Genomic DNA, 20,477 nt, shown 5'->3' with positions numbered 1-20,477 from the left:
GCAACTTAGATTAGAGCCATTATGAAGGCAATATCAACTGTTCAAATGAGATTATTGAATCTTCAGCATTGATGTATAATGCTCTATCTATCTATCTATCTATCTATCTATCTATCTATCTATCTAAATGCACTGTACTCTGGTGGAGTCAGTCTCGTCACTATATATACATCTGTCGGCATGTGCACCTGTTTCTCACTGGTTTATGCTGGTTAATTGCTTTTTTATGCTTGAATGATTCATAGGTCACTATGTGGCTTAAGCCAAAAGCATTCCTCTGAAACTGATCAGGTACAGCGACTAGACTGAAAATTTCTTGAGGAAGCCAGGAGAACTATTTCTAACGATAATTGCATGGATGAGTACACGTTCCTAATAAAGTGGCTGGTGAGCTGTATGAAATGCACTCAGAAGTGCTGTCTTTAAAAAAATATTTTAAAAAAAGTAAAATAAAATCCCCTCTTTAAATATAGTCCATACACACTCCCACCTACCTTTCTTTTTGTTCCAGTCCAGTGGATTATGTTCTCTCAACCTCCATGTGCCTCCACCCCACCAGCTATACCCCGAACGCCGATATAATTGCTACTCGTAAGCCACATCCAGTCTAATTGCCTAGAAGCAAGTGGAGCCTTAGAGGAGATTGAGTGACAGACCTTTGAGCAGGAACATATTTCAAAGTTCATCACTGGACCCCTGGGATTTGGGAGCTCATCACATGACAGCAGAGGAGAAAGAGAGGATGGAGGATTAAAGGAAAAATGGAAAAGACTGCAAGGTAGAGTAGGGAAAGGGTGTGTAGGTGTGTGCGTGAGCGGCAGAGCGAGATATACATGTGATGATGGAGGAGCCCAGGCGAAATTCCTCCTGAGTACTTTTGGTCAGACAGAAAGCTAATACTGTGCATTTGATTGACACCCAAGACCAGAGAGACCTCGTGCATCTCCATTCTCAACTCTGAGAATTTTGTCAGCCATGTTGCAGTCACACAGAGGCACGGCTAGCGCGGTTACTACGGCATTTCATATGAGACGAAATGTCAAAAATTCCAAACATACCGTAAGCGATAACAGACAGTTTGCTTGTAAAAAAACAAAAGAACAAGAGCTTCTTTTCTCAACAGTGAAAAGCCGGACAGACTACAAAATTAAAGCACGGTTGCATCTTTAGATGGTGATGCTTTTCCGCCGCAGCCAATCACCGCAGGATGCGTTCCTGCCTTTCAACTAGTGTTCCAGACACTTTGTGTTCCTGACCAGAATAAAGCACTTGCATTGAAGAGGAAAGAATGAAGATGTGGAAAATTGTGGTGGTACTCAGTAGCTAACAAGATAGAAAGTGGTTTGAAGTGTGTTTTATTTCCTTATTTAACTCCATGATGGAGCCTTTGATTACCCTTCGCGTGTGCGTGAGTGCGTGCTCGCGCGCAGGCGTTGGTGCCAGGGTTTGATTAGGCGTCCATGCAGATAAACCCTTCAGAGTGATTGCAGCCCCTTTCATTTGATTTCATCATGTCGCTGCCTCTCATTCTTTTTTTTTCCTCTCTTTTTTTTTTTTTTTTTTTTTACCCCTATATCTCTCTGTAAAGGTCCTCCCTGGTTCCTCTTTGTCTCTGCTTGGATGATTAATCACAGAGAAATGTGAAGTGAACGCTGGCAGGGGGCGAACAGAGGCACTGATTGCTTTGATTCAGGTGTGTTGCTGTGGTATGGAGACCATGACAGGTGTTTTAGGGACCTGACTGGCAGTGTTTTGGTAATTAGATAAATGTGTTGGTTCTGGGTCACTGCCCTGACCAGTCCAGATGGGTTTTTTTAATGCATGTTTGGATACGACTGCGGTGTTTAAAACCATTAGTCGTTTTTGAATGCATGTTGCAGGTACTTGGATGACGGCCGGGACTTTCCTCATACAAGCAGAGGATTGACTGACAAGAAGCCGAACCAGTTTTTGGGAAACACACACAGGGTACACATCTGACGCCGCCAGCACTTCTCAGTACAGCGCTAGTTAATCACCAGGCTGGAGCTGAACTGAAAGGTGAGGCCTCTAGCATTTACGGGAGTAGATATAATAATGGAAACTCAGCAGGGTTTCTGCAGTGCGACAGTATTAATTGCAAATGTGACTGAAGTGTGCGAAGGAAAAGGGGGCACTTATGAAAATCAACTGTTTAGTGCTATTCTGTTGCCCCCCCCCCCCAAACTCAATTCGCAAATGCACAGTAATTATACCTGGGTAGGTAATTAAACCTGCAACTCCTGATGATGTTTGAAGGTTATTTGCGAAAGGAGTTGAGCAACTAATGGAGCAAGTTAGGCCTGGTTAGAGTTTGAATGGAATTCATGAGAAGAAATAAGAAGTTTGCTCCTGATCCAGTTGACTTTGTACAAAGAAATACGTGTATTGTTCCGTGAAACACCATTAGGTGTCATTGGGTTTTTTTTTTTGTCCTTGTAAAATAATTTGTCACCTTAGTTCAATCTGAGAAAAGCCTAAGGGTGCTTGCCAGCAAAAGTGAACACTCTGTACAGTGTACTGCGGTTTGAATCAGATCTGTGTCAAAAACACGAAAAGAGGAATGCTTTCCCGAATTCACCGTCACCACTAGCACCCGTCTCCTCTGATATAGCAGGCAACGTAGGCATGGTGCGAAGGTCGACTTGTTGTCTTTGTTTATTAGCAGACTCGCGAACCAGTGGGGGAGTAAGGGGTGAGAGAAGTACTCCCAATTGTCCTTTGTTTCACACAGTGTATATTGGGCTTCTATTAAGTTTCGAACAGCTGTGCTTCATAGCAAAATGGAGATGAGATAAATCTATTGTTTGTGTTCAGATCCCGGCTGTGATGTTTCTGCACAACATTTGAAATGGAATACTTTCTCTACTCTTTTGCAAACCAGTGTTTAAAATATTACGCAAGTTAGTCGATGTTAAAACCTATAGAGTATATACTGCGTCCTGTTAGGGGTCACTGCACTGGATCATCAGGGCTGCATGTTTGATTTGGCACAGGTTTTAGCACCGGATGTTCAACTTGAAGCAATCCTCCCTGCTTATCAGCGCTTGGGACCGCTGCTAGAGTGCACTGGCTTGCCTTGTACAAACCCCTAATGGCTTTGACTGGGAATGAATTCTGGGCCATGGGGGTGAGAACTTCAAAAGCTACATATTTTTTATAGTATGTAGTGGAAAATGTCCAAATCTAGCAATGTGAAGCTTTTCCTGGGGCATCACATAATTAATAAAGGTCTTTCAATTGTTCTAGGAATGCTGCTGTATTTGCTTTGGTCACAAGTGGCATATTTTAAGAAAATAAACTTTCCCTGCTTAAAAGTCTAAGTCATTGTAAAGTTGGACCTCTGCTTTTTTTTTTTTTGTATTGCCTTTCAAGCCAAGCCAGGACTTTTCCTGAAATTTCTCATGAATGAAGGGGTAAGACTGAATACCATTTACAGAAGACTTCAAGCACTGTACTGTGATGAGACTCCAAGCCGTAGTAAAACATATGAATGGTGTAAAAACGTTTTAAAGCAAGCTGTCCGTCCGTGAATAACAATCCCGGCTGAAGTGGCTCCCAGGCCACTTAAGTCATTCTCATGAACATTCAGCGAGTCTAACATCTGATCCTTGTCCTTGAAATCGACAGATAACTTGGCTCCAACTTTCAGAAGAGATTCATCTGTCTGTGGGAACTGTACACGCAATCATTTAGAAACACCACTTGCACATTAAAGGAACGCCGCTGCGGGTTATTGCCACATCTCTCATACAGTCCTGACCTCCAAGCCATTTCCACATGTTTGGGGCATTAAAGAAGTTCCCGGGAGGCCAGCGTTTCAGACGTGAATCAGGCAGTCTGATCACGGCTTCGGCGTACTGCGAAAACATTCCGCTTTTAAATGGTATCCAAGCACTATTAAAACATTGGGATAAGTGCATTAGTGTATGTAAGGGTTTATGTAGAGAAAAAACTTTTCTGATATTCTGCACAATTAAAAGTCCTTGTTTGACTCGAACAGCCCTCATAATTTTTAACGAGTTTGCAATTTGATATTTGAGTATTTCTTTTACAAACATGTCTAGCTAGATCATTTCGTGACAGTTACAATAGAACTACATGTGGGAATAAAGCTTGTGTGCTGTTGGGTTTAAGAGCCAAGACTTATTGAATTTTTATACTTTTAATATTCTATTAGTTTTCCAGCCATTACAATTTCACAAGAGCTTCATTTTCAGTATCAGGTTACAATGGCGTAACTGGAAGTGGGTGGGATATATTAGCAAGTGAACCTTTTTTCTGAACTTGATGTGTTGGAAGCAGAAAAAATGGGCAAGCGTAAGGATTTGAGCTACTTTGACAAGGGCCAAACAAGAGCCGAAACAGGGTCATGTCTGGCCAGGGCTCACTGATGCACATGGGGAGCAAAGGCTGGTCCATGTCATCCAGTCCAATAGATGTGCCATGCATTTATGAATGAAAACATTCTAATCTTAGACGTTGAAGTGAAACATCCTCTGCCTGTTTGAGATGAAAAAGGAATCACCAATTTTCATGCTTAATTTTGTTTAAAGGTGCCAATACTTTTGTATATAGCTTGACGGTGGTTTGTTATTGAAACAGAAATCAGCTGGGTCTTGTGATTTAGCGCTGAATGAAAATAATTAAGATGAATGTTAAACAGCTATGCACTCCATACTTGTGTTTGTATATACACACACACACACACACGAGTGTGTGACCTCATCTAGCTCAGGTTTCAAATGTCTGTAGTGCTGCTAAATGAAATCAATAAATTTTTCTTTGCTTTATGGTGTAACGTTGCACTTGGAGTCAGCAAGACCAATTAGTTTTGTCGTAGCCATGTGTGTTATAGCAAAGCATTCTCCCAGGAACCATATATGTCTGTGTCTGTATGGGTATAGTGTGTGTGTGGGAGGGGGTTGTGGATGAATTGCTAGTGCGGGGCTCGGTCAGTCTCTCGGGCTCAGGTGGAGACATTTTGTCTTGCTGCTGCATGTTGTTTCCACTCCACACACTCCTTACTTTAGGGTGCTTTGAATAATGCCATGGCAGAGACATTAAATCTTGTGGCAGGGATTTATATCATCTGGACCAGTAGCTGTTCAGGGTTCAGGCTTTTTTCCTTAAAAGCTTTCTGGTAGCTCTTGGACTCGAGCTAATAAACCTCCGGTCACTTGAACGGTGAGCTAGCACAGTCGGAAATCCGTGGAGAAAAGAGGCACCAGATGAGTACAGCGCTTCTCCATGCTTCTACAATCTGTTTGCTCGTCTCTGCCTCTCGCACATGTGTAAACACACAGCCAGGCAAGCTGGGAACAAAGCAACAACAAACCAGACAACCTTAATGTGGTTCTCCCACTCCCTCCTGTGACTGTCTTTAAGGTCTACTAGGTTAGACCACACACACACACGCGCGCGCACACACACACACAAGAACAAATTGTTCCCTGTTTCCATATACACCTAGCTGACAGGTAAGCCATCTCCCAGTGTTGATGCATTAGATAAAGCTATTTGTATTCATTTATGCCATAATAAAACCTCCATTATGGAAGATGTTTGACACCTGTCTAGTCCGCCGTCGATAGAACCCAGACAGGTTCATTAATCTGACTCCGCTATACAGGCATTCGCTGAGTCTTGCATTTAACTCCATGCTGCTTGGTAAGTTGTCGATATCTTGCCAGTCAGGAATTCGTACAGTAAACCAGCTCCAGCTTTTGTACCTCATTTCTCTCAGACATGAAGTGTTCTGTAAAGTAGCTGAATAATGTGTGGAAGAATAAACCAAAGTCTCAGTCGCTACATTTTCCCTGGTTCATATTTATTCAGTCTGATTATAATAATTCTGATCAGTTTTATCGGACGTTAAAGCGTTTTTTCTGTGAAACGTCTAAGCCATTGGAAATATAACACAAAGTATTTTTCAACAACTTTAAGGTTAGGTCAGGCTTCCCATCTTTTCCCATGAATCCCGCCTTCTGCATTATGATTGGTTACAATAATGGAGTCTCTTCTATAATTGGCTTTCACACATAATCAGTTTCCCCTTCCTCATCCAGAGACCCAGTGGATTTAAATCTGGTTCTAAAGAGTACTCATGGAGTTCATTAGAAGTTCATGGAAACTTCGATTTTCTTCCCAGAAACTTGTAATGGTCACCTCAGGTTACCCCCATGGGAAGCAAACGTACACAAAAAGATTGTCTTTACCCTGACAAGAGAGATGCGATCAGATCATGTGTTTAGACCTCTTCTTTCATATTTATTAAAAATTTGCGCATTTAGTTCTACTTGTAACATTGTGTCTCTGAAAATAAAAGGTTTTTAACTTGCGGTTGCCCAAATATTAATTTTACTGGAAAAGGATAATGAATTAGTTGTATTTTTTTTATTGTGTTAAACCGAATTTACACAGACTGAATTGCATTTACTCTACTTTTTTTTTTTTTTTTTTTTACCCCGTTAATGCTGAAAGTAATTTTACATCACTATTTAAGGTACTAATGTACAAGTTCCTACACTAAAGAAATGCTAAGAGTTGCCGTGAAATAATTGCAACTGAGTAATAATGTCTAAAGCACCATCTGAAATATTTGAGTTTGAGGCTTGTCCTGTTTCAGAGTTATTGGCTCTGAAAGCGCTAGTAGCCCAATGGCTAATGTTTGCATTAATAATTTCTTTCATATGGAGTAGTCCCCCCTTGACCCAATGCATTTCTGTCGATTTATACATGTTGGTCCATTAGCCTATAAGTATACTATTATGTCTCTAAAGGGTTCAGAGGTCACCTGTGGAGGAGAACTCAGTAGGTTGACCCCTCTGCTCTTCGGTCTTGAAATTCGGTTTAGACTCCTGCGGTTTAGACTCTGTGGTTAGACCTGAACTTTAGACACACCGGGCACATGGCTAGGGATCGTAAAATAGTTAGAAGTTGCATAGTTTATGATCAGTGAGTCCATAAAGCCGTACAGAAAGAGGTCTATGAGAATATTAAAGCCCAGTTTTGTGGCATGGACATTTTACCGTTTAGCGCATCCGATTTATATTGCATCTGAATTATGCTTTTCCACCTTTCCATCCATTTCTGAAATTATCCTCTTTATTAAACACGGATGACATTTAGAGAATTTTGCAGAGTTTTCTTTTTTTTGGGGAAAAAGTCGTTGGCTTGCTAATACACGCACTCCGTATAAAAAGAAACTAATTTACTCAGACTTGTGGAGTTTAAAATTTTTCCTACTGCTTAGCTTATGAGGTGATACGCACTCTCGCAGAACATTCAGCTCTGTTTGCCATGGCACAAAGACCCCGAACAGCCAAACGAGGAATCCCAAACATCCTGAACGCAACCAGATGTGCAGCCTTAGAGGCCTGTGTGTGTGCTCCACCCCCTCCATCTCTCGCTCCGTCTCCTCCTCCTCCATATGTCCTCTAATGTGGTCTCACTCTTCATTCTCTGGGTAATCCAGAGCTTTCCTGGCTTGTGGTATTAAGTGCCGCTTCTTGAGTCACCATTTATTTAAATGATTCTGTGTAAAATTACGCAACTTGACTGCTGGTCCAACAGTTGTGAAAGAAAAGTAGTCGGGTTTAGGGACGTTATTGTGGAAGTGGTTAACTTTTATTTCTTGTTTCGATGCAACATCATTTGTTCGACGGCTTATGCGAAAAAGATGAGAGCTGTTTGTTAGTTTTATTGTGCAAATTATATATAATGTTCTGCTTTGTGAATTTCATAGCTTTTCAATTCATCTTTTCCCACAGTCTTCAAATCTTACCCTCCCTTCCCCCACTTTCTCTTATACTCACTCCCTCGCTCTCCACTCTCTTTCTCTCAGGCCTCATGTCAGGAATGTTTGCGCTGCCCCCTCTGGCTCTTTTCCTGCTCCCTTTTCCCTTTTCATGAAGACCATTCATCTGTTTTCTTCTGTTTTTCCTCTCCATCACATAACTCCGTCCCTCTTTCCCCTGCTCTGTTTTTCTCTAATCATCCAAATATGACCAATGTTTGTTTTTCTTTGGTGTTTGATTGTCAGAGGTTAGTGGTATTCAGTAGCGCAGCAGCCGATTTCCTCCAAAGCGATGGGAGAATCAGGGTAAGAAGGAAAGCATATGAAGAGAAGCACCCATCATGCAAAGTGCTTATTGTACAAGCCTCTGGAGGCAGGGTTATAATCCGGTGTGGCTTCAGTTGGTCAGCAAATAATCTCCAGCAATGTTATTTGGCAATAAAATGAGGTCAGTTGGTGACCTGAATATACTGAATGACCAGGTTATGACATCTGTGGAGTTTTTCTTTCTTGATGGAATGGAAATATTCCAGATGTGTCATAGCCACATAATGGAAATAATAATGTATGCAAAGTGTGATATGTATGCAAAGTGTAATATTGCAGGATTTGACTTTCAGCGTGTTGGTTTCATCTTGTAATTTCCAATGTCCAACAAGATAAAGCCAAAGAACTGTGCCTCAAGTCTAAATTCTTACTTGTAAACATTGGGGTAGTTGGTTTAATGTGACGTCGAATCAGTAGCATTTATCATTTATCTACAGGTATTATGTATATACAAGTATTTGCTTGAAATTGATCAACCTACAGACACATTTGCTCGCTATACCTTTAACACTATCCATACAGATTGTTGTTTGTCGAAGAAAAGGCGCATCACTCATCACAAAAACTTGACGAGCTACTGTATGTCAGATGCGCCATGATCAAAAATCATGCTGTTCTGATCTGTGAATTCCCGCTTGCCATTTAAATTGTGCACAACGTACGAGTCTTGTTTAAGACACAAGCAGGCTGAGTGAGCAGGAAATAAGTATCTTCTGTTTCAGTGGGTGGATTTGAATAGGGTAGCTCTTGTAAGCATAATTTTTAATTAGCATTCATACACATTTCCAGATGTCATGCACTCCCAGTATAATTCTATCTGGCAGAAGCTGTTGAGGAAGTAAACACGGCAGGAATACCGCTTAATATCAGTCATTCACGTTAGACGATTTCACCACTTATTCTATAGGCCATGTTAGGAAACTGTTGGTTATATGAAAGAAAAAAAAATCCTAATTCCTAACCACTAACTTGAGGTCAACTTTTTATAATGATTTCCCTTGAAATATCATCGCCTGCTTTATCTCTATTAAAGATAAAAAACAGATGCGCAAACACGGCGACACAATGCCGCTAGATTTAAATAAAACAATTAAATCATAGCATTGTTTTAACTACATGCGCTATTCCAAGAAAATGACTAAGTATTATAAATCGAAGTTGCGCTTGGGCTTAACTCTATCTTTCTGCTCAGTACATGAGATGTGATGAATGTTTGCCTTTATATCTTTTGAGAGTTGCCTCCTGTGATCTGTATGCTGGCATACATTCAGGCATTTGTTTAGCCAGATTCTTTCCTCTCACTGTGTACCATTAATCACAGAAACGCTGAAGGAGTCGGGCCAAGTGTCCTGGTGACAGCTTCTCTTCAAGCCAAGCCTGGCTGCACGTTCCTTGTTTTCACTTACTGCTGAAACCGTACAGATGACCAGACGCTCGACCTGCTGCTTTGTCAACATCCTTGATGGAGTCCTAACACTAATGAGCTGTGAGCGCTTGAAAAAGCTAATTCTGGATGTGTGTATATGTCTGGCTAGCGGTCTGTGCATGTGTGCATTTATATATATCAATTTGTGCTCCATATTTGTCTCTTGTAGAAAGGTACACCAATTTTTTTTTCAGCTCAACTACATCATCCGAATTTATAATTCATCTCCGCTAGAGATTTTAATCTTGTTTGCACAATTATTATTGTGTTTTTATTTAATCTGCCTGCAGTATTGTCAAACTCATTCACTCACTCATCTTCTATACCGCTTTATCCTGTATTCAGGGTCGCGGGGACCTGGAGCCTATTCCAGGAGACATAGTGCACGAGGCGGGGTGCCAATGGACAGGGTGCCAATCCATAGCAGGGCACACACACATACACTTACTTACACACTCATTTACACACTATGGGCAATTTGGGAACACCAATCAACCTTACCTACATGTCTTTGGACTGTGGGAGGAAACCGGAGAACCCGGAGGAAACCCACCAAGCACGGGGAGAACATGCTAATTCCATTTTCCAGCCCAATTAATAAACTAGTAAGCTATTTAAATAATCATGACCATGACCAGGCATTTATTTACTTTGTTATGAATTCATGTACCACAATTACTCCAAGAGCACAACAACGACTCATCGAGCTCATACGAGAGCCCATAACATCATCTAAAGAACTTCGGGCCTTACTTGCCCCAGTTAAGGTCAGTGTTTATGAATCAACAATACGAATGAGACTGGGTGAAAATGGCATCCATGGAGGAGTTCAGAGGGAAAAGCTGCTGCAGACCAAAAAAAAAGAGAGAAAAGAACACAAAGGGTTGTCTCATATTTGCCAAAATAAATCTAGATTATCCCCAAGAATTTTAGGCAAATATTCTGTGGACTTATGGGACAGAAGTTAAACTCCTTTAAAAGGCGTCTGATAAAAAGAACAGTGCAACGTGGTGGTGTGATGGCCTGGAGCTGCTTTGAGATTGAGGTCACATCATCTTGCCGTAATCGATCAAATCATGAATTTTGCACGCTACCAGAAAACCCTAAAGGAGAATGTCCGGTAATCAGTTTGTGACTTGAGTTATGCAGCAGGGCAATGATACAAAACACACCAGCAAGTCCCCCTCTGAATGGCTCAAAACCCACCCACCCCCCCAAAATTACGGTTTTGTTATTGAAGTGAATGCCTAGTCAAAATCTGCACTTAAATCTGTGGCATTCTGTGGCATGACTGGTTAAACTCTCCAGTGTGGCTGATTTTAACAGTTCGGCAAAGAATTCCTACACAGCAATGGGAAAGACTCATTTTTCTCATTTGCCAGTTATCGCAAATGCTTGATTGTGACGCCCAGACACACGCACGCATTCATACATACATGCATATATATGTGCAGGTATAGATACACATGCATATATACACGCACATTTATCTGACCACTCGTTTATGCACAAATGAAAGTAAAAAGCTTCCTCTTGTTAGCTCCTGATCCCAGCGCACTGTGAACCCTTCTGACATTATGATTACTATAAATAAAGCACTTTATTTGTGTCTATGTGTGTGCGTTTGTGTCTCAAGCTCTCCCATTGGTCCGGGCTGTAGTAGGAACAGAATTTTGGGAAAAGCAGGGTATTTTAAATTGAACTCAGGCTTTTGTTGATTTTAATATCCCAGAGGAATAAAGTTATTCAGCCTTGATGGTAACCATGACCTCATGTCTTACAAAAGCTGTCAGACCGAGTGGTAGAAAGAGCTGTAATGGGCTCATTGCACAAACACTTGTCGGCGTCTCTTTTAAGTGTTGCGCCTGCATTTCTGCTTCATTTACTACATTCGCAATAGCGTTTAAGATTTTGTCCGCGAGAGCTCCCGAAGATTAACGTCAATGATGCGCATAAGATATGAAAGAATGCTCACAAAGATCTTTTCAGCAAGCTGAGAAAAGCTTCAGACTATATGATTCGTCATGCATGCACATCTATGAAGGGGAAAAAATGTACCACATGGCCAACTGTATCAGATGCATTAAATCCACAAGTGATCTACCCAAAATCCTACTGCAGGCACAAGGTTTTCCTCTAGATTTTGGAGTGTGGGTTTTGGGATTTTTTTTTAAATCATTCAGCTACAGTAGCATTATTGAGCAGAGGAACGGATGGACGAGGTCTGGGGTGCAATAGGAATTCCAGTTCATCCCAAAAGTGTTGAGGGCTCTTTGCAGGACCTTTAAGGACCTTTTTCCCCGATGCATCTTTAAGCTGCCACTTAATGGAACTGGCTTTGTGCACAGGGGCATCATCATGCTGGAACAGGTTGTTCCAATAGAGGCAAATTGTAATGTTGCAGCATTTAATAAATCACCATTTTAGGTGGGTTAAATTATTGTCCTGCATCAAGCAAAGAAAAAAACTAAGGAGATTTGAAATAACTAGAACTGGGTTAAGAACTGACATTATCACATCATTGGAGTTTTTCTTCCCTGGTTGCACCGCCGTATTTTAGGATTCAAATTGAGCTTCATGCTCCAGAACCGTTATTTTACGTCAGTTGGTCAACACGTTGTCTATCGTAATCGTAAAATTGTTGTCAAACTGTATAAATGAATGTACGTGCTAGATTTTAAAAACTAAATCCATCATAGCAATAATTACTACACAGAACAGCACTCCTTTATTTCTTGCTTAAAAGTTCAATAAATATATTATGCTCATGAGTGAACAGGTAAGCCTTCAGGAACAGCGGGAGCTTAGCTGGCCAGGTGGTGCAGGCTTCATCAGAGCCATGTGATGAATACGATGGTGGCATCAGTCGGTCTGCGCCAAGCCTCCTGGGCTCTGAGCAGGTGCTGTCGGCTTTTTCCATCAGACATTCTCCATCTTGCTCTCGAGGTAGGGGGCACGGGAGGTAGCTCGCGCAGGCAGTAAAACCAGACTTCAGCGCTACTCAATTACTATGGAAAGTTTTCTTTTGGACATGGGCTTTTCAAACAGGTTGCATATTTCCATAGTTATGTCTCCACCATGTAATGTTAGAAGTAGCTGTCAGTTGAGATGATGGTGCTTAAATGTCAACAGTCTATTTTTTCCTTCCTTTTTCTCTCTCTTTTTTTTTAATAGTTCGGTATAAAGTTTATTTTCATTTCCTTGTGCGATGCTTGGAGGTAGCTGTCTGTTGTGAAGTTGAACACAAGTTAAAGATTGTTGGCCAGACATAAATTGTGTGCGCTGCGTCTAACTCCTTTTTTTTTTTTTTTTTTTCTCTGGTGCTCTGAAGTTCTTTCATGTCTGGAACAGAAAAGTAGGACGGAGATTATGTGGGCTGGCTTAAACAGCAAAGCCAGCCGTGTGTGTTCTACAAGGCCATGACACCCTTTCATCTTTAATCAGATTGGGTATAGACACTGTGTGCGCAAGAGTTTAGTTTATCCATTATATATCCAGCGAGTGCGATGTGAGCATTAATGTCTGCTTCAGTGCCACTGGCCTTTCTCTTTCCTCAATCCCATAAGTTGACTAGAACAAGGTAACTGGAGGTAAAAGCTGGTTCGCACTTTCTTTTCCACCTTTTTCCTTCTTTCCACTCAGTGAGCTTAATTATTCTTGCACGTGTGAAGCTGATGATTCGAGTGGCATAGCTGCTTCTATCCTCCATGGCTATTTTTGCTCACCTGTCTCTTTTTGTGCCTTTCTTGCCCACAGAGCACTAATTAGCATTTCTGCCTACCTTTTGTAAGCAGGAATCGTGTGCATGCGTGTGTGTGTGTGTGTGTGGTGATTCAGGAGATTGCTGTAAGGGCTGCTCGAGGCTTTTGGATTATAAAAAATAGGTGGTGTGTGTGTGTGTGTACAAACACACACATGTGCAGTGGATCAGTCCATCATACTAAGCCGAAGTCTACTGGCTTCTCTTTTTACCCTTAATGATGTCCATTTCTGTGTCAGGGTTTAAGCCCAAACTGCTTCTTACTTTCTTCTGTAAGAAAGTAAAAAAAACTAAAAAAAAACTGAATATATATAAAATACGCAATATGCAATGATTTCATTTATTTCTGCTTTGTGTGAAATTCTCATATCCAGCTGATGACTGGTACAGCACTCTCACTCGCATCAAGCCTTTGTGTGTCTGAGTGTGTGTCTGATTAATCCTCACCATACAATAAAACTATGAAATGCTGGGGATATTTCTGGTAAATAAAACCGCAGCAGTACTTACAGGAGGGTATTGAGCACATTAAGTGCTTCAGCTGGAGTTGCCACACACGTACACTCAGCAATGAAAGTGAAGATGTCTCTCCTCCAGAGTGCCCACATGCAACTAGTAGAATATAGACTCGCTGCAAATGCTGATGGATAAACCCATAAATAATTATGATTTATTTTTATTAATGATTTAAAATGTTCTGTGGCCTGCATGGGCATCCTTGTATTATCTATATGATTAGCCTTGTATTATTAAAATGCAAAAGACTGATTATCAATACTGTATGTTGCATAAGCTATGTTTTTTTTTTTTTTTTTTTTTTTTTCTCAACTTCTCACAAGTAAGCAGAATCCTAATTAAAACCGTGTAGTGTATATGTATATTCAAAGAAAAGCAGAGTAGCTGCACTACAACAATATAATCTCTATCTCGGTTGCCAGAGACGTGCCAGACTTTATTTATTTGTGCTGCTTTCTGTGAGAAAGCTGTGCACAATATAGTACACAAACACACCGCCAAACTGTTTCTGACCCGCAGTTTCAGTAAGCATTGTGGTTTCTCTATTACTACGTTTTTGGCATTAACTTAACAGTAGCTTAGCAAACTGGTTAGATCTGGAGGGGGAAAAAAAGTTCTGTGAAGGATAAACAATAATCAGTTGTTTTCTTTACTAAGGGATCGTTAGAAAAGTGAAGTGTGAAGGAAGTACACAGCTAAACCAAGTTTGCTGCTAAACGCCCCCTGTTGGTAAAAACCTTTTATGTTCTTGAGAGCAATTAATTAGTACAGGATGATTCAGCAAAAAATTTGTAATACGTTTTCCTGAGAAATGTACACTACCAGTTAAAGGTTTGGACACACCTTATTATTCCATGGTCTTTCTTGATTTAAATTTTATTCTACTTTGTAAAATGTCCAGTGTATATATATATATATAAGTGAAGTGAAGACGTAGCACCATGGGTCCCAAGAATGTTAGCAAGAAGATAAGGGAGCCGCTTTCAGTTTCGTTTTTTAAATTAAGGTTAACTGAGGTTTAATGTCTATTTATTTTATAATTTATTTTATAAATAACTGTTTTCTAAATGTTTGTTTGTTTATGTAAAATGATTATATGTTTATAGTGTTGGAAATTGGTAATATCCTCATCTGTTTTTCCACCCTCGTAAATTTTCCTTTTTTTGGGGGGGAGGGGTTGTGTGTGGGGGGGGGGGTGTGAGAGACGTTCACACCGATGGCTTGCTGGAGGTCATTTTGTAGGACTGCTCTTCCTCCTTGCGAAAAAGAGCAGATATCAGTCCTGTGGATGGCTTTAGGAACTTCTATTTCCATACCAGCTCACATCAGCACATCTTCTGGCAATAGCATGTACCGAACCTCTTTAAGGTCCAGGTATCACCTCATGCTACTGGTACTGACACTGATCCTGGCCAAATGCAAAACGAGTGAAAGACAGTAAGAAAAGATGAGAAGGAAAAAAAAATGTCAGTGGCGTCCTCCGTTTTTGGAGGTCGTCTTGTCGTTGACCCTCTAGTGCACCTGTTCTTAATTTCATTAACATTAAAGCAGCTGAAACTGATTAACAACCTCTTAGCTACCTAACTGACCAGATCAATATCCCAGAAGTTTAATTGACTTGATGCGATACGCTGATTAAAAAAAAAAGTGTTCCATTAATTTTTTTGGAGCTCTGTCTGTGTGTGTGTCCTGAATACTAAATATTTATTATTATATATAACATAATATTAGTTATATCTACTGTATATACACTCTACACTATATATTAAAGTTATATTTAATACTAATATAATATTAGTTCCTTTTAGCACATTTGTTTGTAGGATTTTTAGGGTTTTTTTTGGAATTGATCCAAACAGGGTCAAGGTCACAGCAAGGTCAAAATATTTTAATCATTTTTCTTCAGTAGCGGCCGTTTGGAGTATCTTTTAAACTGTGTTTGTGACTCAGATAATAGTACCAGAAGTCGTTGATTGTTGCTGGTGTAGGGATTTTTGAAACATGGATCAGACGCCACAGGCCATTTCAGAAACAAAGACATTTTTATTTCAGATCTATTCACAACTAGGCCAAAGTACCGCTCCTGACATAACCCTGCTCTTTACAGACAAGCAGTTCTACTCATCTATCCAAAATCCGAGCCAAAAATGCAACACAAGTTCAGTTTTCTCTCTCTTTAGCCAGGCTGCTAATGGAGGTGCAGCGTAGGTCCAGACCTCCTGTTATAAATAGGGCCATGACAAAAATGAGGGGGAAAAATGAGCGCGACCAGTAATCCATCACAACACCTGACATTGTGTCTGCATTGTGATTTTTCTGCATTATTGAAACTCGGAAAAGCTGAAATGTCCTGCAGCCCAGTACGCCTCCAAATGTACACTATATATATGTCGGGTATATTTATCTGTTATAAAAAGTCCAGAAATGTGTGTCTCATTTGTCTTTGTCAGTTTTCGCATGTGAAAATAGGTGTGTCTGTGTGCAAGAGTCAGTGTGTGTGTATTGCGTCAAAGGGTTGGTGTGTAGAATGAAGCGAAGCTGAGTATGTGCGAGTTAAACAGACCTCAGACATTTCAGCACGTCTCTTGGCCCTTGTCATTTTGTGTGTGTGTGTGTGAGTGTTTTATGAGAAATGAGCAGTGAAATGGTTTTATGAGTCTGCACTCTTATAGGCCTTGTCCCATTTCTCGCTCTCTAACCCTAGCAGCTCATGATGAGAAGTGAAATTGCTTTCTCTCTGAAGCATTTCTTTCATCCCACTTAACTTCTTTATACAGGTTTCAGAAACACACTCGCTCCTTCACTGTCTCGCCGGACCCTTCAGTGATTGGTAGTGTAGCTGACCGCCACTTCTGATTAGTCGCTGAGGGCTTCTTCTGTTCCTTCTTCTGCCTCTTACTACCTCCTACTATCTCTACATACAGACTACTGCCTCTCACTCTCTCTCACTTCCATACAGACTACTGCCTCTTACTTGCTCTCCCTAATACAGACTACTGCCTCTTAGTCTCTCTCCCTCATACAGACTACTGCCTCTTACTCTCTCTCCCTCATACAGACTACTGCCTCTTACTCTCTCTCCCTCATACAGACTACTGCCTCTTACTCTCTCTCCCTCATACAGACTACTGCCTCTCACTCTCTCTCACTTCCATACAGACTACTGCCTCTTACTCGCTCTCCCTAATACAGACTACTGCCTCTTAGTCTCTCTCCCTCATACAGACTACTGCCTCTTACTCGCTCTCCCTAATACAGACTACTGCCTCTTACTCGCTCTCCCTCATACAGACTACTGCCTCTTACTCGCTCTCCCTCATACAGACTACTGCCTCTTACTCTCTCTCCCTCATACAGACTACTGCCTCTTACTCTCTCTCCCTCATACAGACTACTGCCTCTTACTCGCTCTCCCTGATACAGACTACTGCCTCTTACTCGCTCTCCCTCATACAGACTACTGCCTCTTACTCTCTCTCCCTCACACAGATTACTGCCTCTCCTTCTCTCTCCTTCATACAGACTACTGCCTCTCCCTCTCTCTCTCTCATATATATATATAGGCAACTGCCTCTTACTTTCTCTCCCTCATACAGACTACTGCCTCTCCCTCTCTCTCCCTCATACAGACTACTGCCTCTTACTCGCTCCCTCCCTCCCTCTCTCTCTCTCTCTCATATATAGGCAACTGCCTTTGACTCTCTCTCTCATGTAGGCTACTGCCTCTCTCTCTCTCTTACACACACACACACACACATATAAAATGTGTGTTTGTATATATGTATGTATGTGTGTGTATACAGTTCTTCCTCTTGTTACCTTTCTTGGAGACTTTCTATTTTTTTTTCTTTTGTCCTTGCTTGCTTTGCTTGCTGTAACTGACAACGATTTATGACTAGCTATGCTCTTTAAAAGTTTAAAAGTTCAAAAAGTTACAAAATTCTGGCAATATTATGGATCACTGCACTGGAAAGCAGGAAATCTTATCTTAAGCCATTTTGCCCAGTCAGGGGAAACGTGATGTTTATTAAAGGAAAACAGCAGAATAAAACAATTCCTTTTTATCTTATTAATCACCTCTCTCTCTCTTTCTCTGTCTCTCTCTCACCCTCTCCTTTTCTTTTTTCCTGTGTTTGGGGCACCTCTGCATGTATTTCTCTACCCACCTGTAAAAACAATAGTCCGAGGGTGTGTAGGACTTTCATGCTTCGTAAGGTCTTGATGCTGTTGGACACTTTGTTTGGTGTGAATGTCTCAAGCTGTCTCTGGGTTGCTGTCTTTGACCAGCTGGAAGCCCTGCAGCTAAGCTGAAAGGGAGAGCAGGAAGCTGGGGTCACACGAGATAGAAGGATCGGAGGGGATGCAATTATGAAAGCTTCTGTTCGGAGGGAGAGAGAGCAAGCGAAAGAGGGAGAAAGAAAGGGATCGATCTCTGGATGACGGTTTCACACAGAGAAGGCAGAAGGCATTCTGATATGGACCTCATACACAAGAAATAAAAAAGGTCAGAAAGACAACCATGGGGGTCTACCCTTGACTTGCTACCAGATTTTCTGGATTTTGATTTTAGAAGTTCACTGATAGTCGAGTTTCAAAGCTATCATGTTGGAGGTGTAAGCAGAAATATGAGCCCATTACACTTTGCCCCCCATGCTAACCTCGCATGACCCTTAGTGCATGTGTGGGAAAGACATAAACCATGTGGTAGCTCTATGATGGCTTCCTGTGCGTGTGAGTGAGAGATCACTGTTTCCAGGAGAGCACAGTGGTCTCCCAGTCTATTACGCTGAGGGCTTAGGGAGGAGATTTTGGATCCCCTCTCAACCACATCACCCACAACTGGGTTTTTCTTTTTTTGCGGTGCAGCTACAATCCATTTTGGTCTTTCAGTTGGTTGAAAAGATGATGGTGGAAGCTGGTGATTGAGGAGAAGTCTTGCTTTGTAAATGCCGAACACGTCCTGTATCGCAAGCTGCATCCATTTTCAGTTGGCAGACAGTAGTAAAGTCTGTCATGTGTAATATGTAATATGGGTGGTTCATGGGTAGCAATCCTAGTTTTGATGTCCCTGCCAGTTTTCCTGATGCCAAACCGTACTCGATGTCAGTTTCAGTCACTTTAATGAAGCCATGTGCTTTCTTTTGTAAAACATTTCATCGCCAGTGATGCATTACTTTATTTTCCCCCCAAAAAAGATGATCTTACACAAAACATTTAAGAGTTGGCAAGTTTGCTAATTTAATATAAACTAAGATAATCATCACTGGATATCATGTAAAAAAAAAAAAAGACTTTGTGCTTATCCCAAGTCTAATGTGTAATCTTGTATATACAGGGTATACAGGGTTGGGAAAATAGAAATGCATGCATAAGACGTATGATTAAACTAGAGAAGATGGCAGAAAATGGAAAAGCGAAGGATCAAAATTCAGGACATGGCTATAAACATCTGGATATCATTGGCGAGGAAAAATGGGGCCAAGCTTTGGGATCTGGCAACACATTATAAGATGTTTTCACGCAGCCGATTCAAGGCAGGGAATACTGCACATTGGCAGCTTGTGTGAAAAGCAGGGAGGCAGTCTCGGGGTTGTTGGTGGTCTCAGCCTTAAGCCAGAAGCAGAGGTATTGACGAGCGAGATGGGTCTTCTGTATGAAAGGAAGATTATTGGATTAAAAATAAACAGAATAAAAAAAATTAAACAGTTTGATTTAAGTGTTTTAATGTAAAATTGACTGAACTGGACTTATTCTAATGTCAATTATATATGGATTTTTCGCAGTCAAATCCGTCTATGATTAGTTGGAGTCTGACAAGCTGTAATGCAAGAGCCAGCGTTAGAGCAGGAGCCGGGTTTTAGATAATATTCGTGGGAAACAGCACTTATGTGGAGAGACGCTGTGTTTGTTGAGTGATGTAAATGCTAGCAAAAGCACCTCCACACTCGGTTATCCCGTGCATCTGCTATATTTCTGATGCATCTATTACACATCACACTAGACGCGTGCTTGCATCATGTCTACACACTGAGCCTGGAATGCTGGCACGGTGCAATTAAATCGCATACGGAGACAACTATAGCTACAGACTCATGCAGTAAAACATAACACATGCTGGTGAGACACTGATTTCCTGCATAGTAGGGAGGGGTATGTGAGCAAAAAACAAATCCTACATGTTGAAACACACCCATTCATGTCAGAGATGCTGTAAAAGGAAACTGGCCATCCTCTTATAAGTGACATGTGCATTCTCTTATTCAGCCTCCCATGTGTAGAACCACCAGATACGTTTCAGTGAGCACGGCTTCGTCTGAGTGGAGGGGTGTCCCTGAAATGATCATGATTTTCTACTTCTAATCATGATCATCCTGGGCTTCATTAGGAACCCCACAGCCAGGCTTCCATCTGCACGCTGTGTTTCCTCTTCTCACTGTTTTTATCCGTGTCAGTTTCCGAAGTAGGCCGTAATCAGGGCTCCAGTCAAGTGTAGAGATGCAGCCCAGATTGAAACCCTACTTGGATGGATTCTTGGAAAGTTTCTCCTAATACAGTACATTTGGAGGGGTGGGAGATAGATATATCGGTGGAAAGACTTGGATTCATTAATGCAGACATGAGGCATCCAAAAA

At 41.2% G+C, this 20,477-nt stretch overlaps 1 protein-coding gene across 2 annotated transcripts in view; it reads left to right on the top strand.

Annotated features, from left to right (window-relative positions):
- The window catches only part of plxnb2a.1 (plexin b2a, tandem duplicate 1), a 106,236-nt gene that overhangs the window by 30,959 nt on the left and 54,800 nt on the right, over positions 1-20,477 (top strand). The window lies entirely within an intron of this gene.

The sequence above is a fragment of the Clarias gariepinus genome, chromosome 12 (genome assembly GCF_024256425.1).
Source record: "Clarias gariepinus isolate MV-2021 ecotype Netherlands chromosome 12, CGAR_prim_01v2, whole genome shotgun sequence".
Taxonomy (NCBI): Eukaryota; Metazoa; Chordata; class Actinopteri; order Siluriformes; family Clariidae; genus Clarias; species Clarias gariepinus.
Note: the sequence above shows the minus strand (reverse complement) of the source record. Positions and strands in the feature narration are given on the sequence as shown.